This window comes from Canis lupus, chromosome 8 (assembly GCF_003254725.2).
Source record: "Canis lupus dingo isolate Sandy chromosome 8, ASM325472v2, whole genome shotgun sequence".
In the NCBI taxonomy this organism is placed as follows: domain Eukaryota; kingdom Metazoa; phylum Chordata; class Mammalia; order Carnivora; family Canidae; genus Canis; species Canis lupus.
The window spans coordinates 35883383-35898060 of NC_064250.1; the positions used below are offsets into that span (position 1 = coordinate 35883383).

Sequence of the window (14678 nt, forward strand, 5' to 3'; positions counted from 1 at the left end):
ATAGTTATAAATGGAATCTTGGCCCAGATCTAGCTCACAGTGGGTCTGTGTTCTTACCTTAGAATCATTTCCTTGGTTTCCAGATGTGTAGAGTGAGCTTACATAGTATTTGGCAAAACTTTCATATTGGTTTCTCGACTGATGGGATAAGGATTGTCATATTTGGAGAAGGTCAAATGGAAGTCTCAAAAAACTGTATACCGACCCACCCTCCATCCTGGGAGGGGCAACATAGGATTAGGATATATTCAGATTTGCCTTTTCTTGCTTTTAGGGCCACGGCTGGCACCACTATCTAAGGACTTAACATAGTATTTAACCTACCAGTATGGTATTTTGAATAACGTTATTTCTTACCAACAGTCCTACTTTATGGGAAAGGATATATGACAGTCACCAAAGTTGGTGAATCTATTGGTCCTAATTCATACTGCTCCACTCATACTACTCTAGATTGATAGCAGCAGTTGTAATGGGCTCATAAAGATACAATTGAAGTGCCAGATTGAATGTGATTACTCCACAAGGATGGGCACCATTCTTCAGGATGCTTTCTGTACTGTAAATATTCGACCAAATGGATATGACCATTGTGTATTCCCTGTAGGTAAAATACGTGAGTCCTAGAACCCAAGGGTAGAAGTAAGAGTGGCTTCTCTTACTATTGTACCCACTAATTACTTAGGGAATTTGTACTTTCCATCCATTGTAGGTCCTTGTTTTCAGAGTTGGAAATGTCCCACTAGGGAAAACAGTAAGAACTCCATTAGTCTTTATTTTTTTTAAAAAGTTTATTTATTTATTTGAGAGAGAGCATGAGTGGAGGGGTAGGGAGGCAGCAGAGGGAGAGGAGAAGCAGGCTCCCTGCTGAGCAGGGATTTTTCCCCATGAGGGGCTCGATTGCAGGACCCTGGGATCATGACCTGAGCTGAAGGCAGACACTTAACCAACTGAGCCACCCAGGCACCCCTCCATTAGACTTTAACCCATATCTGTTGTATAGTTATTTTGGATCCTTGGATGAAAAAGATACCAGGGAAGAAAAGGAGTCACCATTCTGGCAAGAGTAATTGATTCTGATCATCAGCACAGTAAGGCAGGGTTAAGTACGTCTGGCATTCAAGGGATCCACTGGGATGCCTCTTGGTGCTCCCAATTCCATTATTATAGTAAATGTGTAACTACAGCGGGCACAACCTAAACAGAGCATGGTAACCAAGGGATCAGCTCTCTCAAGATATAAGGGTCTGGGTTTCCTTGCTAGATCAGCAGATGCTAGTGGAGAGTGAGGGGAAACTCGAATGGGATGATTCCAATTATGGCCAGGAAATCAATGGCAGCATCGGGGCTGCAGTTTGTCCCTTTTTCTAGGAAGTTTTCCATGGAAATAACATAAATAGAATTATATTTTTTTAAAAAATTTATTTTATTTATTCATGAGAGACACAGAAAGAGAGAGGCAGAGAGAGAAGCAGACTCCACACAGGGAGCGCAATATGGGACTTGATCTGGGAACTCCGGGATCATGCCCTGAGCTGAAGGCAGATGCTCAACTGCTGAGCCACCCAGGTGCCTCATAACTAGAATTCTTATCTAAGAAGCAAGTGGATTTGCATGATATAATTTGCCCGTTCGTCTGATCTACTCATTTTCTGTAGCATTGTTTGTGTTATTGATTTATAAAACCTCTTTGTATAATCTTAATATTATCTTGTATGTATGATGAGAAAGTAACTTCCTCACTGTGGTGAGTCTTTTAGTAGTATTGTGCCCCTGTCCCCATATAGAAAATTTTAATATATATATTTTTAAGATTTTATTTATTTATTTATGAGAGAGACACACACAGAGAGAGAGGCAGAGACACAGGAGGAGGGAGAAGCAGGCTCCATGCTGGGAGCCCGACATGGGACTCGATCCCGGGACTCCAGGATCGTGCCCTGGTCCAAAGGCAAGCGCTAAACCGCTGAGCCACCCAGGGATCCCCTCATCTTATAATTTCTTGAATTTAAAGTTTGCTCTTTCATGTTTCGATCATTTATTCATACAGAATTTCTTTTTGTGTATAGTGTAAGAGATAGGGATCTAGCTCTACCCTTTTCATCTAGCAAGCCAGTGGTGTCCCAACCATTTATTGAGTTGTCATTCCTTTTCACATTCACTGGTACTACTACTACTTTCCTATGCCAGATTCCCAGATATATATGTAATATATTTTTTTTATATCCTCTCTTTTTTAACTGAAGTATATTTGATTCTTTTTTAAAAAAATTTTTTTAAAAGATTTTTTGCTTATTTATTTCTAGAGACACAGAGAGAGAGAAAGAAAGAGAGGCAGAGACATAGGCAGAGGGAGAAGCAGGCTCCATGCAGGGAGCCCGACGTGGGACTCGACCCCCGGATCTCCAGGATCATGCCCTGGGCTGCAGGCGGTGCTAAACCGCTGTGCCACCTGGGCTGCCCATATATTTGATTCTTAAAGTGTGCTGTTAGTGTTAGTGGTACATGAATCTATAGACATCTTTCTCGGATGTCAATTTTTACCTAAAGAATATGAAAAAATTTTGAGTAATTGAATTACTAGTAATTATTTAAGATGTTTTTCAGTGAAAATAAATAGAATTGTATTAGGGAGATAAACTGTGAACATTTATGAATTTTTAAGATAAAATATGGTAATTTGAAGAAATGTTGACCTTGTGGAGGACCATTTGTAGCTGTGTCCCGTCTTCCAAGAGATAACATTCTTTTCTGCCATTTGATAGTACTTTGGTAGGAAGGGTGAGAGAGACTGCCTTACATGCTTACATGAACTCTTTTTTTCCCCCCCTCAAAGTGTTCTGTTTATTAATCTGTGTATAAATTGTGAATGTTGATACCTTTGTTCTTGCTGTGATTTCTGCCTGGAATGTTATCCTTCCTTTGTACTTCAGAGTCATCAATCTTTTCAAGTTCCATCTCTGTTCAGCCTGTTTCCTGAGTCTTTTACTATTGGTAATCCTTGATACTGACTTTTGGTCCTTATTAGCTATTCCTTGCATTAAGTACTAGTTTTTATTTTATTTTATTTTATTATATTTTATTTTATTATTTTATTTTATTTATTTTATTTTATTTTATTTTATTTTATTTTATTTTATTTTATTTTATTTTATTTTATTTTATTTTATTTTATATGTGGCAAATGCTGGATTTATCATTTAAGGAAATGCATTCTAGAATAAGAAAAATCAGTGGCTTGATCTTAGGGTATGTAGGTAGTTTTCACAGTGCTTTCACATATGTCTCTTATTTGAATAGCATTTCTGGGGAAGAGTTAATTTAGAAATTATTGCTTTTATGAGTAAGGTAATTGAAGACAGTTTGGTTTTGAAAGATCATTTAGGGGGATTCCTGGGTGGCTCAGCGGTTTAGTGCCTGCCTTCAGCCCAGGGCGTGATCTTGGAGTCCCGGGATGCAGTCCCACATCGGGCTTCCTGCATGGAGCCTGCTTCTCCCTCTGCCTGTGTCTCTGCCTTTCTCTCTCTCTCTGTGTCTGTCATGAATTAAAAAAAAAAAAAAAAAGATCATTTAGATAGTATAGTATATTATTTTAGATGCTTTTGTTTGTACATATAGGTAACTCAACTCAAACTATCTTAGAGAATTTATTGAGCTATTACTGAAAAGTATAGCCATAGATAAGGCTTGATCCAATAGCTCAATAATGTAACCATTATTTTGTTTTCATTCTATATTTTGGCTTTTGTTTTCACGGTGCTAAGTTTGCATCTAGATAAACAAAATGGTCCTTTCTCTTATGGGCATAGAGGGAATAATAGGAACCCAAAGAATAAGAAAGCACTAATTTGAAAGGATATTTGCCCCTATGTTTATTGCAGCATTGTTTACAGTAGCCAAATTGTGGAAGCAGCCCAAGTGTCCATTGATAGATGAATAAAGAAGATGTTGTACACATACATGCATGTGTATTTGCACACATACACAGGAATATTACTCAGCCATAAAAAAGAATGAAATCTTGGCATTTGCAATAACATGGGTGGAGCTGGAGAGTATAATGTTAAACAAACTAAGTCAGAGAAAGACAAATACTACATGATTTCATTTATATGTAGAATTTAAGAACCAAAACAAATGAACAAAGGAAAGAGAAGAGAGAGAGGGTGAGAGAGAGAAACCAAAAAACAAATTCTTAATTATAGAGAACAGAGGGTTACCAGAGGAAAGGTGGGTAGGGGTATGGTGAAATAGGTGAAGGGGATTAAGAGTACACTTATCTTCATGAACACTGAGTAATATATATATAATTGTTGAATCACTATATTGTATACCTGAAACTAATTTAACACTGTATATTAACTATATTGGAATTGAAATTAAAAAGAAAAATAAAAGGAATGATAAGCTTTTTTTCCTGCTTTTTTCCTCTCCTCATATTTCATTGGGGTATATTGGGTTGCTTGCTTATCTTCAACCAACGATACTACTGTTAAAGAGGATGGCATTCACTGATTGGATTAAGCCAGAGTGACCGCCTCTTGATTTAGGAGTGAGATCAAACTTATTCACATTGTGTGACTAGGATATTCATAGTCATATTAGTTTATAAAAGGAGGTTTGCCTTAATGACTGGAGAAGTACACAAAGGATGTCCCCCCACCTCTGCAGCAAGCTAATGTTAAAGGTTTCATTTGTTGAAATGATAAATGAATACGGAAAACTTGACCTTATACTACAAATATAAAAGTTCACTTTCTAAGTTTTTTTTTAATTGATGTGAAATTCATACTACATAACATTAACCATTGTAAAGTGAGCAATTCAGTGTCATTTTGTACATTTAAAATGTTGTGCAACCACCACCTTTATCTCCTTCTGAAACATTTTGATCACTACAAAAGAAAACCCTATACCCATTAAGCAGTTGCTCCTCATTTTCCCCTCCTTCTTAGTACCTGGTAACCACTAATCTGTTTTCTGTCTCTATGGATTTACCTAATCTGGATATTTTACATAAATGGGATCGTATAGTAGATGACCTTTTGTGTCTGCCACATTGCATTTAGCATGTTTTCAAGGTTCATCCAAATTGTAGCATGTATCAATACTTCATTCTTTTTTATAGTTGAATAATTCCATTGTATGTATATACCACAATTTGTTTCTCCATTCATATGGTGGGACATCTGTGTTCTTTCCTCCTTTAGGTTATTGTCAGTACTGCTACCACAAACATGTTTGTAGTTGCATTTATTTGAGTACCTATTTTTAGTCCTTTTGAGTATATACCGAGGAGTGGATGGAATTGCTGGGGCACATGGTAACTCTATACTTAACTTTTTGAGGACCCATCAGATGTTTTCCACAGTATCTGAACCATCTTTCATTCCTACCAACAGTGTATGAAGGTTCCAGTTTCTCCATATCTTCAGCAATATTTATTACTGTTCTTTTCTTTTTCCTTCTTCTTTTTTTAAATAGCCATCCTAGTGGATGTGAAGGGACATTGCATTGTAGTTTTAATTTGCATTTCACTAATGTCTAATGATGTCTAGAATCTTTTCATGTTTTTGTTGGGCATTTGTTTATCTTTTTTGGAGACATTTCTGTTCATGTCTTTGTTCATTTTTAATTGGATTTTCTTTTTATTGAGCTGTGATAGTTTTTTATTATGTTCTTGATACTAGACGCTTATCAGATATATGATATGCAGATATTTTTCCCATTCTGTAGGTTGTCTTTTCACTTTTTTGATAATGTCCTTTGATGCACTAGATTTTTAAATTTTAATGAAGTCCAGTATATCTTATTTTTTTCTTTCATGCTTTTTTCATGCCTGCGTTCATGCTTTTGGTGTCCTATCTAAGAATCCATTGCCACATCCAAAGTCATGAAGCCTTTCTCCTAAGTTTTCTTCTAAGAGTTTTTCTTCCATGAGTTTATCTGTGATATTTAGGTCGTTGGTCTATTTTGAGTTAATTTTTATATATAGTGGGAGGTAGGAATCCAGTTTCATTCTTTTGCATGTGGGCATAACTTTGATTTTTAAAATAATGAGTTAATATTTTTAAGATGGTAAATTTTTTACAAAAATTCTGCTATATACTTTATAAATGTACAATTACAATTTATAAATTTTTAATCTTTATAATTAGATGTAATAGGTAAGAATACTGCATAAAATAGCGTATTATTCACTGGTGTTTTTATGTAGAATGTGTAGTAAATTTTGCTTCACTTTAAGCTTCAGAAAGCTATTCTGTATTTTGTCATAAGAATAATCCTTCATATTTGAAGATAAAAGGGCCATTGTTAATATGTAGATTATCTTTGGAATTAATTTTGAAACACCAATGAGCAAGTGTGAAGAAAAAGGTGATTTTATCTTAAATTCTTGCACTAATGTTATTAGAATGAGAATAATAAAGTTATTATTTTACCTTCATTTATTTCTTCTCAGGTGCTCTTCCTTTCTTTATATAGATCTGAGTTTTTGGCCCATTATTTTTCTTTCTCTAAAGAACATTTCTTAACACTTCCTACTTGACAGGTCTATTGGCAACAAATTTTTTCAGTGTTTGATAAAGTCTATATTTTTTTCTCACTTTTGAAGGGTAATTTTTCAGTGTAGCGAATTCTAGGTTGGAGGTATTTTTTCAAGTTGAATGAAATTCTTTACCTTTGTTCCTTTATAAGTGAGTTGTCTTCCCTGCTCTGGCTTCTTCCATCATTTTTTATCTTTAATTTTCTGTAATTTGCTATTGATATACCTAGGAGTGTTTTGTTTTATTTTGGTATTTGTCTTCCTTGGTTTTCTCTGAGCTTTTTGGACTTTTGGTTTGGTGTCTGATGTTAATATAGGGAATATTTTCAGTTGTTATTTCAAATATTTCTTCTCTGCCTTTCTTCTCTCTGGCATTCCATTTACACATATCTTAACACTTTCTGTAGTTCTGTGGTTTTGTAGTTTTTGGATATTCTGTTCATTCAGCCTTTTTCTCTTTGGTTTTCAGTTTTTGAGGATGCTGCTGATATATCCTCTTGCTTGAAGATTGTTTCCTCAGCTGTGTCCAGGCTACTAATAAGGCCATCAAAGGCATTCTTCATCTCTGTTTATATTGCTCATGTTCTCGCATCTTGTCTACTTTGTTACAGGCCTTAGCATATTAGTTATAGTTGTTTTATATTCCTAGTTTTATAATTGTAACATCCCTGTCATGTTTGGTTTTGAGCTTGCTCTATGTCTTCCAGTTGTGTTCTTTGGTACAGCTTGTAATTTTTTTGGTAACTAGACATGGTTTTTAGTGTAGGAGAATTGTTTTAAGTAGGCTTTTAGTAAAGGTGTGGTGAGGTATTAGGGGGAAGGGAAGTGTTCTATACTCTTATTGTTAGGTCTCCGGATTTTAGTGAGCCTATGCTTTTGGACTGTTAAGTTCACAATTGTTTCAAAGGGGCTTGTGTATGTGTGTGTCTGTGTGTGTGTCCCTTCTCCTCCCAGTTAGAATTGACTACGTTGGTAATTTACCATCTCCCAGTTTAGTTAGGCTCTAATAATACTCCAGCTGGTTAGGCTTTTGTTAATTAGTTTCACCTGAGAGCAAGCCTTGTTGAGAAGGCTAGAGTGCAGTGTGTCAAAATGGTTCCTTTCCACACTTCGTCCTTCACATTTAAATTATGATTATATTTCTTTTTTTAAAGATTTTATTTATTTATTTGTTTTTTAAAGACTTTATTTATTTATTCATGACAGAGAGAGGCAGAGGCATAGGCAGAGGGAGAAGCAGGCTTCTCACAAGGAGCCCGATGTGGAACTCGATCCTGGGACCAGAATCACATCCTGAGCCAAAGGCAGATGCTCAACCGCTAAGCCACTCAGGCGTCCCTATGATTATATTTCTTTATAAACCTTTATTGAGCACATGTAACCTAGTTCTCAGACATTTTGGTTTTGATCTCGGAACCTTAATTACCGAGGACTCCCCAAAAGCTTTTATTTCTAACGATTGTATCTGTTAATATTTGTCATATTGGACATTAAAATTGAGAAAATTTAGGGGCGCCTGGGTGGCTCAGGTGGTTAAGCATCTGCCTTCGGCTCAGGTCATGATCCTGGGGTCCGGGATCGAGCCCGTGTCGGCTCCCTGCTCAGAGGGGAGTCTGCTCCTCCCTCTCCCTCTGCCCATCCCCCCACCACCTTGTTCATGCTTGCTCTGTCACTCTCTCAATAAATAAAATCTTTAAAAAAATAAAATTGAGAAAATTTGAAAATACATACTCATTAAAAATTGTAAGCATATTACATATTATGTAACTATTTTATAAAATGTATTTTCCAAAACAAAAATTTTGGAGTAGCATTGTACGTTTTGCAAATCCGTTTGATGTTTGGGTTAAGAGAGGACAGCTAGATTGTGATATTTGCTTCTGTAGTGAACCTACGTTGTTATTTCTGTTGAAATCAATGAAGACGATATGGCTTCCATAGATACGTAGTTAGAAAATGGAGGGATCTGTTGATAGCTTTTTCAGATAATGCAAATATTTTTGCTTATTTAGGTAAATATATATTTAGTTCCTTTGAATCATTGTGAAAGTAAAGGGAATATCTTATTTAATGTAGGACCTGCATTTCTGGATTTCGTAGTACTAACTGAATTTGCTCTTAGCTTTCCCAATATAGAGTTAGAGTAATGGTCTCTATAAATCTACATTCCTGGCTTGGTCTACTGGCAATTTGTTTTCTTTAAATTCTCCAAAGCTCTGCATGTACCTGGTGGCCAGGTTCCTTTATCATTCATATAATTGTTTATCAGGTCTCCCAGTGTGCAGTATTGTTTCTGAAGGCCTTCATAAAGTTAGCTAGAGGACTTTTCTTTCAATTTCTAACTGACCACTCTGTTTCTTCAACCATATATTTGAGCCTTTGCAAAACTTGGATGTCAGCATCCAATACCATCACCTCCATGCTTTTTTGGCTATTCTAGGTCAAAACTATTCATCAGTGGCAGCAAGAATGGATTCAGAAGAGTAGAGGCCACATATTTCAGGAAATATGCCATTCAGCATAGTGTATTTCGAACTGTTATTGGCTTGGGGCATTTGGAGTGTGATGTGTTCATACTCACTGGCCAAAAGTTTGCAGTATGATTTGTTGAGCTATTGCTTTTTGGCTGAGAGCTTATGATAGTATTCAGAGTATACCTTTATCATAGAGTTTTATTTTTTCTTTTCTATTTTGACCACTATATTATGAGCCCTTACATACAAAGTTGGTGTTACTCTCTTTGTATCCTTAATAGAGTGAAGGATATTGGTTTTGAAGATAACTGAGTTTGAGGTAACTTTATCTTTCTAAATAAAAAAATGTACTTGTGGGATATCAAAGAGGAACTGTGCAATAGGCAGTGTCTACTAGGAACTCAGGAAAGATATTTGGGCTAGAGTTAGACACTGGGGATTGTTACTTAGGTTATAAAAGTTTTGAGTAGGAAGTAAGATTGAAAGAAAATATGGAATGTGAAGCAGACCTTAGCCAATTCTTACTAGTTATATGATTTAAAACCAGTTTTTTGACCTCGTCTTTATAGTAAGGAAAATCATATCTATGTCATAATGTTTCTAATACATGTTATTCTTCTAACCTCTTTCCTTACTTTTCCAACCTTTGTCTAGAAAATATATACAATGTTGTTCAACAAAGCATATAAATTTGGCTTAGGAGTTTACTGAAAAGAGGGCAAAAATGGAAGTTAGGTGTATTCCATGGTCCTTGCTGTTTGTAAGGAAAATATAATTTACTTTTTGTTGGGTGGGGAGGAAGCTCATGTTTTCTTGGCATAGCTATACTAAATTACTAGCTCTTTCCTATGTAGCTCTATTTTTCTGGCTTAAAATGGGCTTAAACATACTATTTGAATTTGTGCCTTATATTATTTGCTTCTTAATTGTAAATTGCCATGCTAAATGCTAATAGTCAACAGAAGATTGAATAGTTATTTATTTTGAGTTCTAAGTGGAAAAAATGGGTTTCTATAATTTCTTTCTTTTTTATTTTGAGAGTATATAAATTTTATTCCCAGGGTCTATGAGGGGAAATTTATAGTGTTTTATAATGTTTTAAAACTTCTATTCCTTCTATTTTTATGGATGAATTCTTTGCTTAATATTGTGAAGCACTATTTTACAGTAGTTTTTTTTCTGGAGTAGATAGATTATGAATTCCCTTTTAGGTATAAAGTGATACATATCAGTGTAACCATTAAGTCACAGAAAAGTTATTTAAAAGTTTTAGAAAAATTAGGCAGCATATTTTGAGAGAAAAAAATTCTCCTAGTAATACCTAGCTCTTACCCTGTAGAGTTCAGTACACATGAATTTAAGGAATAATTTATTATAGGGATAAAATTTTTCTTTAACAGAAATTATCACGTTTATCTTTCAATACCATAGACTTCTTTTATTTAATTTATTTATTTGAGAGAGAGTGGGTGCACATGAGCCAGGGGGGAGGCAGGGTGGGATGGGAGTGGGATGAGGGGACAGAGGAAGAGGGAAAAACAGACTACCTGCTGAGCAGGGAGCCCCAAGCAGGGCACTCTCAGGATCCTGGGATCATGACCTGACCCAAGGCAGACTCTCAACTGACCGAGCCACCCAGGCATCCCAGGACCATAGACTTTTGAGTTGTTTCAGGAAGCCAGTGAGCTGAAGAAGAATGGAAAGTCCTGATAAAACTAGATTACTCCAAAGAAAGTCTTTAATTACAAAATTTGGGATTATTTAACCTTTTCTAAGTTAATTAATCTATTTTAATAAGTATTGAAATCCTGCATGAAATATAACTCCTTTGAAAAAAATAAAATAAGTTAAATCTTTGCAAAGGAATATAAGCAGTTAAATATTGGTAGAAGAAAATAAAATCTAAAAATAAATTGTTTAGAGAGTAAAGAAGGTGGGCACCATTCTGTTATTTATTTATTTATTTTTAAAGATTTTATTTATTTATTCATGAGAGACAGAGAGGCAGAGATATAGGCAGAGGGAAAGCAGGCTCCTTGCAGGGAGCCCAGTGTGGGACTTGATCCCCAGACCCCGGGATCACTGCTGAGCCACCCAGGTGTGCCGCCATTCTGGTTTTTTTAAAAAAGAGAAAACTAACGATGTCTTTGGGAGTGGGTAATGACTAAGGATTTGAGCTTTTCCAGCAAATTTTCCTGTGCTCTGGGAAATACAAGATTTTGTAGGAAAAACTTTCTTGTGCTCTTGTTCCAAAGACTGTCCATATACTACTGTTTTGGTTGCTCTGTTGCCAGATGCAGTGAACTAACAATTACTAGCTTTTTCTTTTGTTCTTTTTTATTGTTTTAATGTAAATACTTTGTAAATATGCACTTTATAAATATGTAGAATTGGTCACATTAACTCTAAAAGTAGTATGTTTCTGGTGAGAAGTGAGACATAGAATAGAATGAAGTAGAGCTTTCAGTTTTTTTCTGTGTGCTTGTATATTTGAGCTTGAAGAAAAGAGTTACTTGGTCTTGTAGCAGTTAAAATCAGAAAGGGAAAAAGTTGTATAGGAAAAAAATTATTTTAAAAATTCTTAAATACTGTTGAACTTATGATTTAAGGTAAAGTTTTAAAAAGTAGAGATATAGAACTGGCTGTGGAAACAATATATGTAATATGGAATATAACTCTTAGAAGTATTTATTACCTTGTTTTTTAAATTTTTAAAATTTTTATAAAGATTTATTTGAGAGAGAGAAAACAAGCAATGGGGAGGGGCAGAGGGAGAGAGAGAAGCAGACTCCCTGCTGAGCAGGAAGCCTGATATGGGGGTTGATCCTATGACCTAGATCTAGATCATGACCTGAGCCAAAGGCAGACGTTTAACTGACTGAGCCACCCAGGTGCCCCCTGTAACACCTTTTTAAGTGAATTATCAACTGAGTCTATTCTCCAAGACCTTGAAATACAGAGTATTTGTGGTTTCATAGTTTTGAGTATTTTAGATGGCTTCTAGCTTATAAATATCTTTAGTCAGTGTAGTTTTATTTAGTTTTAAAAAGATTTACTTATTTTAGAGAGAGAGCTTGAACAGAAGCAGGAGAGGGAGAGGGAGAGAAAATCTCAAGTGGACTTGAGGCTAAACTGGAGCCTGATATCATGACCTGAGCCAAAACCAAGGGTTGGTCACTCAACTGACTGTGCCATGCAGGTACCCCCAGTCAGTGTAGATTTATTTATTTATTTTTAAAGATTTATTTATTTATTTATTTATTTATTTATTTATTTATTTTTAATTTTTATTTATTTATGATAGTCACAGAGAGAGAGAGAGAGAGAGGCAGAGACACAGGCAGAGGGAGAAGCAGGCTCCATGCACCAGGAGCCCGACGTGGGATTCGATCCCGGGTCTCCAGGATCGCGCCCTGGGCCAAAGGCAGGCGCCAAACCGCTGCGCCACCCAGGGATCCCGAGATTTATTTATTTTAGAGAGAGTGAGCGTGCACTCGGGAACACATGAAAAGGAGGAAGACAGGGCAAGAGGAGAGAGAATCCCAAGTCAACTCCAGTTCAGCTAGGAGCCCAACCTGGGGCTCAACCCACAGCCCTGAGATTATGGCGTGAGTCAAAACCAAGAGTTAGAGGCTCAACCGACTCAGCCACCCAGGCACCCCTAGTTAGTGTAGTCTTTTTTTTTTTTTTTTAAGATTTGTATTTATTTGAGAGAGAAAGCGAGAGCAAGAGAGAGCCAGAGAGAGAACACACACGCAGGGAGAGTGAGAGGGACAAGCATACTTTTCGCTGAGCAAGAGAGTTCCAGTTCGGGGCTTGTTTTCAGGACCTTGAGATCATGACCAGAGCCGAAGGCATGTATTCAACCAACTGAGCCACCCAAGTGCCCCATCAATGTAGTTTTAAAGTTTGCTCATTTTCAACTTCTGGAGTTAGATTTCATTTTCTCTAACCATAAAGATTAGGAGAAGTGCACCACTTGAAATCTTTCAAATCCTAAAGTGAATTTTCTGGGGTTTTGTTGATCTTGATAATGACAAATGTGATCTGTGTTCTCTTAGGAATTTTTTTCCCCCTCTAATATTTGGTAACAGTGTTAAGAGAAATATATAAAGGTCAATGTTATTGTTAGTAAAGGTCAATGTTATTATTTTACTAATAACCAATCTTAAAGATTCTTATTTCTCTGTATCACTCTTCTCATTTAGCTTATTCCACAAGTCAGTTACATACCTGGAAGAAATAAACATTTCCCTTATTCATTAGAATTTCTCTTTTCCGCTCTTATATTCTTTTTTTATTTTATTTTATTTTTTTATTTTATTTTTTTTTATGTATAGCTTATTGAGTACTTACCATCTGTCAGGCACTGGGGATAGAGAACAATGTAGGCCAGATTCCTGCTCTCATGAAATATAAATACATCCTGCATCCTCATAGAGGTTACAGAAAATCAACACATAAATAATTTCAGATAATACTAAGAAAGGAGTGATTAGGGCTGGTATAGCCTTAATGTATGTGGAGTTGGGCAAGATCACAACTGGAGGGCTACATATCAAAATGTTTAAATATTGATTAAGAATCAGGCTACATCTTTGGCACAATATTGAGATTCCATGCTGTCCACTTTCTTCCCAGGTCTGCATTCTCAAGCCCCAGAGGCTAAAGGAGCTGTTTTTTTTTTTTTCTAGCCAGCCTTTCTACTTGTAGCATGGATGTCTTAGGGCAGGAATGGTTAGTGTGCCTGGACCCATCAAAACAGTGTGAACTGATCCTGTCAAGTCCCTAGGGATCCAGTACACAGAGGTTAACCTCTCCAGGTCCTTGTTTTTCCAACTTAAGACTTCCAGGAAATTCTCTTCCCCAAATTACACTTCTCAAGAAGAGAAGAGGGAAGGGACACATCTGGAAAACTTGGCTTTCTTAGGCAGTCCTTTTGGTGGATTTGGGGCAGTAAACTTTAACTGATTAAAGATTTTATGAGGAACCATACCTTCTTTGATTTCTCAGGGCACGGCTGTGGTGATTTTCTCCTTTGTCCGTAGATACTGGGGCGCACACCATCCATTCCTTCTCCTTTGGCCTGGGGCATTGTGGGGTTGGGGCAAGGAAGACCTCTTTCAGCTAGCATCTTTCCCTTGTAATTCCCATTTGCTCAATTGCTTACTGAACTTTCAAAAAAACTTCCTTACAAGGCTGGAAGAGAAAAAATAAGCCTTTGTTTTAGTGATTTGGAATGCAGACTTCTTTAAAGTGTAGGCCTTTGGCCGAGGCTTTTCTTGCCTCAGTCTAAGAGTGTTACTGTACTAAGAATGGAGGTGACCATAGACCACTCTTTTACATGCCTCTTTGACTTTTCCCTATCCTGCTATCTCAGAATCTGCCTAGCCTCGGCCGATTTGTTTTAATTTGTAAATTTAATTTGTAAAATGAAACTTGTATCCCTTGGGATACTATGTCTGAAAAGTAAGCTCTAAATGAAAATAAATATTATCTCAAAGGTTTTTTTGTATGAGACTTAAATAGCAGTGATTATTTTTCCTATTTCTCCTCTCCTGCCAGATAAACACACCCAAATAAAAAACCACCAAAACAACAAAAAAAGGTTAACTATATACAGAATTGTTGTGGATTTGAGTACTGGCTTACTGGTT

The 14678-nt window shown here is 36.3% G+C and overlaps 1 protein-coding gene across 7 annotated transcripts in view; it reads left to right on the top strand.

Annotated features, from left to right (window-relative positions):
• Window positions 1-14678, top strand: part of MNAT1 (MNAT1 component of CDK activating kinase) — a 188449-nt gene that overhangs the window by 37144 nt on the left and 136627 nt on the right. The window lies entirely within an intron of this gene.